The sequence below is a fragment of the Penaeus monodon genome, chromosome 35 (assembly GCF_015228065.2).
Source record: "Penaeus monodon isolate SGIC_2016 chromosome 35, NSTDA_Pmon_1, whole genome shotgun sequence".
Taxonomy (NCBI): domain Eukaryota; kingdom Metazoa; phylum Arthropoda; class Malacostraca; order Decapoda; family Penaeidae; genus Penaeus; species Penaeus monodon.
The window spans coordinates 1,454,653-1,467,116 of NC_051420.1; the positions used below are offsets into that span (position 1 = coordinate 1,454,653).

Here is a 12,464-nt window from a genome sequence, read left to right on the forward strand (position 1 = left end):
AAATGTTTTGTTGGGGGGGGGGGCACGTAATTATTAACATGCATTAATATACCAAACGTATATATATTTATGTACGCATGTATGAAAACACACACGAGTTGGTGATATGCAGGAAGCGAATGAATGGGAATTTGTGACTTGACAGAGCAGGGCATGTAATGTTGATGTCTTTCGATGACTTAAACTTCATTAAAATGCATGTATGCTGTATTGTATGATGTACAAGTGCTCCCTCTTGTGAGTGTGAGTCGAGTTCACGCACGCTCACGCAAATAAACATTTGCCCCTCTGACACACTCGCCCTTCCCCTCCCCTCCCCGCCCTTCCCCTCCCCTCCCCCCCTCCCCTCCCCTCCCCGCCCTTCCCTCCCCTCCCCGCCCTTCCCCCTCCCCCCCCCTTCCCCTCCCACCCTCCCCTCCCCTTCTCTCCCCTCCCCACCCCTCCCCTCCCCCTTCCCCTCCCCTCCCCACCCTCCCCTCCCTTCCCCCCCCTCCCACTCCCCTCCCTTCCCCTCCCTCCCTTCCCCTCCCCTCCCTCCCCTCTCTCCCCTCCCCCCCCTCTTCCCCTCCGATCCCCTCCCCCTCTTCCCCTCCGATCCCCTCCCCTCCTTCCCCCCGATCCCCTCCCCTCTCTTCCCTCCGACCCCTCCCCTCTTTTCCCTCGATCCCCTCCCCTCTCTCCCCCCCTCTTTTCCCCCTCCACACCAGACAAGGGCACAGACAGATACCCTCCCCACCCCCTCCCCCTCCCTCTCTCTCCCCCCTGTTCTTCTCATCTCCTCTTTTTCTCTCCTCCTCTCTCTCTCCCTCTCTCCCCCTCCTCTCTCTCTCTCCCCCCCTTCTCTCTCTCTCTCTCTCTCTCTCTCTCTCTCTCTTCTCTCTCTCTCTCTCTCTCTCCTCCCAAACAGAGACAGACGCAAACACGACAGACCGGTCAGGGATCCCCCTGACGACTGACGCCCCGCAGATTTTTCTCTCCAACAGACAGACGCAGGCACGGGTCCCGGATCCCCACCCCTCTCAACAGGCGAAAGATCACCACCACACCAATGTAATACCCCTTAACACGTAGACCGGCTGTAGACAGAAATCCATCCCTCCTCCGCCAAACTCTTTCTCTCTCTCTCTCCCTCTCTCACTCTCTCTCTCTCACCACACACACACACCACACACACACACACACCACACACACACACAAAACCACACACACCCACACACCCTTCCCTCCCCCCCCAGAGGCGGGCACAGATGCAGACACCAGGCTACCGTACCATTCCTCCCACAAGTCCGCAATGCTCCCCCCCCCTCCCCCCCCCCCTCCGCAAGAGCCCTGCAGATCCCCCCTCCCCCCCCCCCCCCCCTCCGAAAATCCAGCGATGCTCCCCCCCCCCCCACCCTCCGCAAAAACCCTGCGATGCCCCCCCTCCCCTCCCCCCCCCCCCTCCGAAAGAGTCTGCAGTGCTTTCCCCCCCCACCTCCGCAAGAGTCCTGAGATAACCCCCCTCCCCAACGAACACGTTTTTCTTTATTAATTTTTTTTTCAAAACCTTTTCTACCCCCAGTTTTACAGTTCTACACTCGTACCTTCTCCCCCCCCGGGCCCCCAACAACAAAGAAACTTCAAAAATGTGTATGGGACCCCAATATACATCTCATCATATAACTCCCTAGAAGTTTTAAATACCCAGAGCTTCATAAAAAATTGCTTTTCGTATGATGGAGCTTTCCCGGAAAAGGGGAGGGGTAGATAACGCCTTTACATCAGTGATAAGATAGATAAGTTGGGTCCGTTCCCCTGTTCAGTCGTACCCTGGTTCAGTGCGGGTCGGGCGCGTTGAAGGTACTGGGGGGATTTGGTCGGGGGGAAGCGTGAAAAAAAATTTTTATTTTTGGGTTATGATTGTTTATTTGTGTTCTGTAGTGATTAATTTTCCATTTTTTAAAAGGGCCCTTTATCTAATAAGGGTGATCGTGATGAATAGTCCAATACCCCAAGAGATAAGTGAAATCGATAAATACACGTTTCAAATAGACACGTTACATGTAAATTTTTTTATACCGAATTAAAAAGCAATGTTTTTCGTAGGCAAAGGAAAAAAAATGACCTGAAAGTACTGTATAAAGGAACAGGCCCCAAAAAAAGACCCAAAAAGACCCCGATCTTTCGGGGATCTTGAGCTTGAGAAAATTTTTTGAAAAAAAAAAAATGGTATAATACGAGCGAGCGGACTTTCCTCCCTCGTCGAATTTGGACTGACTGATCTTTTTTTGTGTGTGGAAATTTAGTCTGAAAAAGTGACATGCGAGAGGACATTCTGGGGAGATGTGGAAATTGTTCTTCCTCCGAGAAAAAGGTTGGGACCATTCTTTTGACAGGGAAGGGTCAGGGGATGAATAGAATGGGTATTTTAAGCACAGGGAAAGTATTTTTACCGTTTCGACAATATACAAAGGCAGTGTTGTGTGGGGTGTTGTGTGGTGTTGTGTTTTGTTTGTTTTTTGTTTGTTTTGGTTGTTGGGTTTTTTGGTTTTGGTTGTTGGTTTTTGGGTTTTTTGTTTGTTGTTTTTTTGTTAGGCAAACTGGCAGGTACATTCGTCCGTGAAAAATTCTTCTCGGCATTCGTCTCAGTGAGCAGTTTTTTTGCAGGGGTTTTTGAGAGTATATTTTGGGGAAAATCGATTTTATAGGATGATTATGACCTGCTTGTACAGGCAGAATATGGACCTAGTAATTAGGCGATTATGACCTCGTAGAGGCGGGATTTTGCCATTATTGGGTGGGCATAATGACCTACATTTATTGGTTTGGCTATGGCGACGACCTGCTGGCACAGAGGGTTGGCTATGGCGACGACCTGCGGGCCCACAGAGGGTTGGCTATGCGACGACCTGCGGGCACAAGGGTTGGCTATGGCGACGACCTGTTTGGCACAGAGGGTTGGCTATGGCGACGACCTGCTGGCACAGAGGGTTGGCTATGGCGACGACCTGCTGGCACAGAGGGTTGGCTATGGCGACGACCTGCTGGCACAGAGGGTTGGTCACACTTGACCCCCTGTGGTGTAGGGTATGGCTGTATGGCTGGTGTGTGACCCGCTGGGGTGTATGAAAGGTTCTGCTGTAGGGATGGCCCTGATGTTACATGCATGCCCTCGGAACTAATTAGAACAGCCAGCATGCAATGAGTGGAGGCCGAACATATATCTCTAAGTAAAATTTACTATGTCATATTTTTTTCATTAAATAAGAGCATACTATCAGCTGATGTTGATGCACTGAAGCAGTTATATTTATATTACTTTTAGATTATCTGTGCCTAATTTTGTGTGCATGTATGTACACAATGTGTATGTATATAAAGTGTATGTGTGTGTGTGTGTGTGTGTGTGTGTGCGTGTGCGATGGTAGAAAAGAAATCTAGACAAACTTGTTCATTGTGAGGAGCTCTTTTAGTCAACCTGTTTTGTGTTTAGCGGTTTTATTGTTTCTTAAATATTTCTGATAAGTGCTGGCAACTAGACCGCTGTGTTAGGAGAGACCTCTTCAGTACGTGCGTGGCAGCTGGTCGCCAAAAGGGAAAGTCTTTGGGCTTGAGTATAGGGTGGTCTTGATGAGGTGATAAGGGGTTTTTTGTTTGGAGGGCTTGAGTTGGTTGTTTATCTAGTAACAGATCGTTAGTATAAAGAATGATTAAATTTTGACTCCCAGAAAGTTGTGCAGCTGGCAAACCCCGTTGAGTCACAACAGAAATAAAAAAAAACATAGTGCTGTGTTTATGCAATTCTATTTGTAATAGTTTTAATATATATAATCCCCAAACATAATTGGTTTAATACTAAGGCAGTTTGATATCCTGAACTAGAATGAAAATCTTGTCACCTGTCACCCTGCGCTGAGATAGCTGTGTGTGTGGGGGGGGGGGGGGGGAGTGATAAAACATCGACAGTGTTCTTAACATACTTTTTGCACATTATCTTAAAGGTGGCAGTTTAGTGTGAGGTTTCATGGTTATTTCCCGCGGTTTACACTAGGATTTCTTGGCGGCTTGCCAGAATTTTGGCTGTAGTCTTTTCCATAGTCTGTACTAGAAGCCACAAAGGTAGTATGCTTTTTATATTGTTTTAGGTCAGCTTCTTTGCAGAGGTCGACGCGAAAATTAATGGAAAAAAAAAAAAAAACTCAGGATGTAAAGAAACGGATAAAGATTGCGTTTGAACAGAAAAAGCGTGTACGCAGATTAAATGTAACCATAAGAACAAAAGCAATACCTAGCCCCCGGACAGTGGTAACGTGTCGGCCTCTCATCCGAGGGGTCGGCGGTTCGCGCCCCGCCCAGGCGCGAGAAGTTGCAATTGTCGCCTGGATATTAAATTTCTGTGCTGGGCACCACGGCGGGCAAGGACTCGGTTTCAGCCGAGTCAGCACCCGCTGACACACGTGAGCGAGTCGGCAAATTTGTCGACACAGGCCGGGCTCCCCCCATGGCATAGCCCGGGCGAGGCTAAGCTTCGCATATCAGACTTATCCTTAAGAACAAAATGACGTTTTGATCCTATCCAGGGACCCTCTCTGGGGGGAGGGGTACAGATCGAAATAGCGGTTAATTGATATTAACGTTTCGTCCTAAAAGTTGCCAGTGGATATGAAACGTTTAGGTTTATTGCTGTTACTGTAGCTGCATTTCAGGGGAGGGTTTAAATATGAGGTAAAGGGAACTGCATACCGATACGAACGTAGATGAGGACAAGCAAGCAAGGACATACAGATATAGGGTGTAAAGGCGAGAGAGAGAAAAAAAAGTTACAAGGTTGAAACGGGGTTCGAAGTGGTTGACAGAAGTAATATTCAAGATCTAAAGTTCTATCTTATCTGTTACCCAGTAAAACTATAAAAGGATAAGATCAGAAAGTAAAAGTATTTCGGTTAATTGACTTTTGGTAATGTATAACCCACAGATTTAAAAGGCAATTTATAGTGACTTAGATGCATGATAGTCTTAGTCTTGCGTAACAAACGAAAACCAAAAAGCATAATTAGTTTAATAGAATTTGTTTTCTTCACAGGCACATAAAGGTAGAGGCAGGTCAGGTCAGGGGTCACACAGTCTGAAGGAAAGCTCAGCAGTGGAACTTATTGACGACATACTTAGTTGTCTGTGATGTGTACTTTTTATTCCAATAAGTTATCTTTTCCCTTTTCCGAACTTGTGAAGAGTGCTTCAGACAAAACAATAGACTATCAGTAACGAAGGAATTCGTATTATAACCTTTTTTTCGATCCTGTGTTAGCAGTGTATAGTTTTAGGAGGTTTAGTCACGTTTTTTTGTGTGTTTAATTTGATTATATATGTAAGCTTGTAGTGGCTGTGTCCATGTATGTGTTTGTAATGACTGTGTATTTTGTATGTATGTATGTTTTGATTAACTTAGATGCCGTGACTTACGTAGGTATTTATGATTGTAGGTATGTGTGCATTACCTTAGCATGTATACATAACTGGTGTTTTTCTGTGTTCATATTTGTGTGTGTGTGTTTAGGAATGATTGTATCACTTCTTTTGTATGTGTGCATGTATGACTGTGACTGTATGTAAAGTATGTGTATATATTTTTATTTATATAGTTAATATATAATATATATATTATATAAAATATATAATATTGTATATAATATGTGCAATGTATACATGTAATGTATACATATAATACAAGTAATATATACATATAATACATGTATTATGTACATTTTTACATTATATATATATATATTATATTTATTTATATATATATTATATTTATTTATATATATTAATTTTTTTTATTTTAAAATATAATATATATATATATATATATTTTAATATATATTAAATTTTATAATATATAATGTAAATTTTAAATAATGTATAATATATATGTATATTATATTTATATGGTATATTATATTTATATTATATTTATATTATATATATTATATTATATTTATATATTATAGTAAAATTTATATTTATATATATATTGTATATTAATATATATATATATATATATATATATATTGTTAAAATATAATAAATAATATTATTTTATATTTATATATATAATATATATTATATTTAAAATTAAAAATGATATTATAAAATTATATAATAGATATTATAATATATAATAATATATATATTATTATTTATATATAATAAAAAATATAATATATATATTATATAAATATATATATATATATATTATATAGATATTATATATAATATATTATATATATATTATATATATAATAAAATATCTATATATATATAATATATATATAATAAAACATATATATATTATATAGTAAATAATATATCATATATATATATAAAAAATAAAAAATATATATATATATATTATAATTTTATATATATATATATATTTTATATATTATTTTATAATATATTAGTATATATATAATATTATATATATATATATATATATATATATTTTATATATATATTATATATTTATATATATATTATAATATTATATATAAAATTATTATTTAATATATAAAAATATATTATATTTCTATAATAAAATATCTATATACATATAAATATAATATACATATATATATATACATTATATATATATCTTTAAATATAATATATCATTATATATATATATTATATATATATATATAGATATATTTTATATATAAAAAATATAATATATATATAAATAAATATAATATATATATAAATAAATATAATATATATATATATAATGTAAAAATGTACATAATACATGTATTATATGTATATATTACTTGTATTATATGTATACATTACATGTATACATTGCACATATTATATACAATATATTATATATTTTATATAATATATATATTATATATTATACTATATAAATAATATATATACACATACATACATACAGTCACAGTCATACATGCACACATACAAAAGAAGTGATACAATCATTCCTAAACACACACACACAAATATGAACACAGAAAAACACCAGTTATGTATACATGCTAAGGTAATGCACACATACCTACAATCATAAATACCTACGTAAGTCACGGCATACTAAGTTAATCATACATACATACATACAAATACACAGTCATTACAAACACATACATGGACACAGCCACTACAAGCTTACATATATAATCAAATTAAACACACAAAAAAACGTGACTAAACCTCCTAAAACTATACACTGCTAACACAGGATCGAAAAAAAGGTTATAATACGAATTCCTTCGTTACTGATAGTCTATTGTTTTGTCTGAAGCACTCTTCACAAGTTCGGAAAAGGGAAAAGATAACTTATTGGAATAAAAAGTACACATCACAGACAACTAAGTATGTCGTCAATAAGTTCCACTGCTGAGCTTTCCTTCAGACTGTGTGACCCCTGACCTGACCTGCCTCTACCTTTATGTGCCTGTGAAGAAAACAAATTCTATTAAACTAATTATGCTTTTTGGTTTTCGTTTGTTACGCAAGACTAAGACTATCATGCATCTAAGTCACTATAAATTGCCTTTTAAATCTGTGGGTTATACATTACCAAAAGTCAATTAACCGAAATACTTTTACTTTCTGATCTTATCCTTTTATAGTTTTACTGGGTAACAGATAAGATAGAACTTTAGATCTTGAATATTACTTCTGTCAACCACTTCGAACCCCGTTTCAACCTTGTAACTTTTTTTTCTCTCTCTCGCCTTTACACCCTATATCTGTATGTCCTTGCTTGCTTGTCCTCATCTACGTTCGTATCGTTATGCAGTTCCCTTTACCTCATATTTAACCTCCCCTGAAATGCAGCTACAGTAACAGCAATAAACCTGACGTTTCATATCCACTGGCAACTTTTAGGACGAAACGTTAATATCAATTAACCGCTATTTCGATCTGTACTCCTCCGCCCAGAGAGGGTCCCTGGATAGGATCGAAACGTCATTTTGTTCTTAAGGATAAGTCTGATATGCGAAGCTTAGCCTCGCCCGGGCTATGCCATGAGGGGAGCCCGGCCTGTGTCGACTAATGCCGACTCGCTCACGTGTGTCAGCTGGTGCTGACTCGGCTGAACCGAGTCCTTGCCCGCCGTGGTGCCCAGCCACAGCAGTAATATCCAGGCGACAATTGCAACTTCTCGCGCCTGGGCGGGGCGCGAACCGCCGACCCCTCGGATGAGAGGCCGACACGTTACCACTGTCCGGGGGCTAGGTATTGCTTTTGTTCTTATGGTTACATTTAATCTGCGTACACGCTTTTTCTGTTCAAACGCAATCTTTATCCGTTTCTTTACATCCTGAGTTTTTTTTTTTTTTTCCATTAATTTTCGCGTCGACCTCTGCAAAGAAGCTGACCTAAAACAATATAAAAAGCATACTACCTTTGATGGCTTCTATGTACAGACTATGGAAATGACTACAGCCAATATTCTGGCAAGCCGCCAAAGAAATCCTAGTGTAAACCGCGGGAAATAACCATAAAACCCTCACACTAAACTGCCACCTTAAGATAATGTGAAAAAAGTATTTAAGAACACTGTCGATGTTTTATCACTCCCCCCCCCCCCCCCACAACACAGCTATCTCAGCGCGGGGTGACAGGTGACAAAAATTTTTTCATTCTAGTTCAGGATATCAACTGCCTTTGTATTAAACCAATTATGTTGGCGATTTATATTTAAAAAAATATTACAAATAGAATTTGCATAAACACAGCACTATGTTTTTTGTTATTTCATAGTTGTGACTCAACGGGTTAAGCCAGCTGCACAACTTTCTGGAGAGTCAAAATTTAATCATTCTTTATACTAACGATCTGTTACTAGATAAACAACCAACTCAAGCCCTCCAAACAAAACCTCTTATCACCTCATCAAGACCACCCCTATACTCAAGCCCAAAGACTTTCCCTCTTTGGCGACCAGCTGCCACGCACGCTACTGAAGAGGTCTCTCCTAACACAGCGGTCTAGTTGCCAGCACTTATCCAGAAATATTTAAGAAACAATAAAAAACCGCTAAACACAAAACAGGTTGACTAAAAGAGCTCCTCACAATGAACAAGTTTGTCTAGATTTCTTTTCTACCATCGCACACGCACACACACACACACACACACACACACATACACTTTATATACATACACATTGTGTACATACATGCACACAAAATTAGGCACAGATAATCTAAAAGTAATATAAATATAACTGCTTCAGTGCATCAACATCAGCTGATAGTATGCTCTTATCAATGAAAAAAATATGACATAGTAAATTTCACTTTAGAGATATATGTTCGGCCTCCACTCATTGCATGCTGGCTGTTCTAATTAGTTCCGAGGGCATGCATGTAACATCAGGGCCATCCCTACAGCAGAACCTTTCATACACCCCAGCGGGTCACACACCAGCCATACAGCCTACCCTACACACAGGGGGTCAAGTGTGACCAACCCTCTGTGCCAGCAGGTCGTCGCCATAGCCAAACCCCCTGTTTCCAGCAGGGCGTCGCCATAGCACCCTCTGTGCCAGCAGGTCGTCGCCATAGCCAACCCTCTGTGCCAGCAGGTCGTCGCCATAGCCAACCCTCTGTGCCAGCAGGTCGTCGCCATAGCCAACCCTCTGTGCCAGCAGGTCGTCGCCATAGCCAACCCTCTGTGCCAGCAGGTCGTCGCCATAGCCAAACCAATAAATGTAGGTCATTATGCCCACCCAATAATGGCAAAATCCCGCCTCTACGAGGTCATAATCGCCTAATTACTAGGTCCATATTCTGCCTGTACAAGCAGGTCATAATCATCCCTATACAAGTACGAGTGTTCCCTAAATATACTCTCTAAACGCCATGCACAAAAACTGCTCACTGAGACGAATGTCGAGAATGAATATCTTCACGGCACGAGATGTACCTGGCCAGTTTCGCCTAACAAACAAACAGACAAACAAACAACCAAACAACCAAACAACCAAACAACCAAACAACCAAACAACCAAACAAACAAACAAACAAACAAACACACACACACACACACACACACACACACACACACACGTGCACTTTGTATATTGTCGAAACTGGTCAAATACGTTCCCTGTGCTCTAATAATACCCATTCTCATTCATACCCTGAGCCTTGCCTGTCATAAGAATGGTACCAAAACCTTCTTCGTCAGGAGGAAGAACAATTCCACATCTCCCGCCAGAATGTCCATCTCGCATGTCACTTTTTCAGACTAAATTTCCACACACAAAAAAGAGATCATGTCAGTCCACATTCGACGATGGAGGAAAGTCCCGCTCGCTCGTAGTTACTACCATTTTTTTTTTTTTTCAAAAAAGTTTCTCGAAGCTCAAGATCACCGTAAGATCTGGGTCATTTTCGGTCATTTTTTCGGGACACTGTTCCATTATACAGTACTTTCAAGGTCAGTTTCTTTTCCTTTGCCTACGAAAAGACATTGCGTTTTAATTCAGCGTATAAATAATTACATGTGAAACGTGTGCTATTTTGAAACAGGTGTATTTATCGATGTTCACTTATCTCTTGGGGTATTGGACTAGTTTCATCACGATCACCATTATTAGATAAAAGGCCTTATAAAAAAATGGAATATTAGATCACTACAGAACACAAGTAAACAGATCAGTAACACAAGTAAACAAATTTTTTTTACACGCTTCCACCTCGACCAAATCCACCTCAGTACCTTTAAAGCGCACCGCACCCGCACTGAACCCGGGTACGACTGAACAGAGGGAACAGGACCTAATCTTTCTATCTTATCACTGATGATAAAAGGCCCTTATCTACCCCATCCCCTTTACTCTGGAATGCTCCATCTATATCGAAAAGCAATTTTTTTATGAAGCATCTGGGTATTTAACAGTCATTCTAGGGGAGTTATATGATGAGATGTATATTGGGATCCTATACACATTCTGAAGTTTCTTTGTTGTTGGGGCCTGGGTGTGGGAGAAGGTACGAGTGTAGAACTGTAAATCTGGGTGTAGAAAAGGTTAGAAATAAAAATTAATAACGAAATACGTGTTCGTTGGGGAGGGGGGTTATCTGCAGGACTCTTGCGGAGGGTGGGGGGGGAAGGGAGCATCTGCAGGACTCTTGCGGAGGGTGGGGGGGGGAGGGGAGGGGAGCATCTGCAGGACTCTTGCGGAGGGTGGGGGGGGAGGGGGAGGGGAGCATCTGCAGGACTCTTGCGGAGGGTGGGGGGGGGGGGAGGGGAGCATCTGCAGGACTTTTGTGGGAGGAATGGTATCGGTGAGCCTGTGTGTCTGCATCTGTGCCTGTTCCTGCTGAGGGGAGGAGGGAAGGTGTGTGTGTGTGTGTGTGTGTGTGTGTGTGTGTGTGTGTGTGTGTGTGTGTGTGTGTGTGTGTGTGTGTGTGTGTGTGAGAGAGAGAGAGTGAGAGAGAGAGGAGAGAGAGAGAGAGTGAGTTTTGGGCGGAGGAGGTATCGGTATATTCGTGTCTACAGCCGTGTCTACGTGTTAAGGTGTATCTACATCTGTGTGTGTGTGTGTATCTGCTTCTGCCTGTTGAGAGGAGTGGGTATCCGTGTACCTGTGCCTGCGTCTGTCTGTTGGAGAGAAAGTATCTGCGTGTGCGTCAGTCTGTCAGGGGTATCCGTGACCGAGTCTGTCTGTGTTTGCGTCTGTCTCTGTTGGGAGAGAGAGAGAGAGAGAGAGAGAGAAGAGAGAGAGAGAGAGAGAGAGAGAGAGAGAGAGAGAGGGGGGGAGAGAGAGAGAGAGGGGAGGAGATAGAGAGAGAGACAGAGAGGGAGAGAGAGAGGGAGGGGGAGGGAGTGGGGGGAGGGTATCTGTCTGTGCCCTTGTCTGGTGTGGAGGGAAGAGAGGGGAGGGAAGAGAGGGGAGGGGATCGAGGGAAGAGAGGGGAGGGGATCGGAGGGGAAGAGAGGGGAGGGGAGGGGAGGGGAAGAGAGGGGAGGGGAAGAGAGGGGAGGGGAAGAGAGGGGAGGGGGGAAGAGAGGGGAGGGGAAGAGAGGGGAGGGGAGGGGAAGAGAGGGGAGGGAGGGAAGAGAGGGGAGGGGAGGGGAGGGGAGGGGAAGGGAGGGAGAGGGTGGGGAGGGGAGGGGAAGGGAGGGGAAGGGCGGGGAGGGGTGGGGAGGGGAGGGGAAGGGCGGGGAGGGGTGGGGAGGGGAAGGGCGGGGAGGGGAGGGGAAGGGCGGGGAGGGGAGGGGAAGGGCGGGGAGGGGAGGGGAGGGGCGAGTGTGTCAGAGGGGCAAATGTTTATTTGCGTGAGCGTGCGTGAACTCGACTCACACTCACAAGAGGGAGCACTTGTACATCATACACATACAAGCATACATGCATTTTAATGAAGTTTAAGTCATCGAAAGACATCAACATTACATGCCCTCCCTTTGTCAATCACAAATTTCCCCATTCTTCCTTCCTGCATT

General features: G+C 41.9%; 1 protein-coding gene across 1 annotated transcript in view; it reads right to left on the bottom strand.

Annotated features, from left to right (window-relative positions):
* The window catches only part of LOC119594964 (protein bicaudal C homolog 1-like), a gene marked incomplete at its 3' end in the record, with an annotated part of 40,730 nt that overhangs the window by 5,199 nt on the left and 23,067 nt on the right, over positions 1 to 12,464 (bottom strand).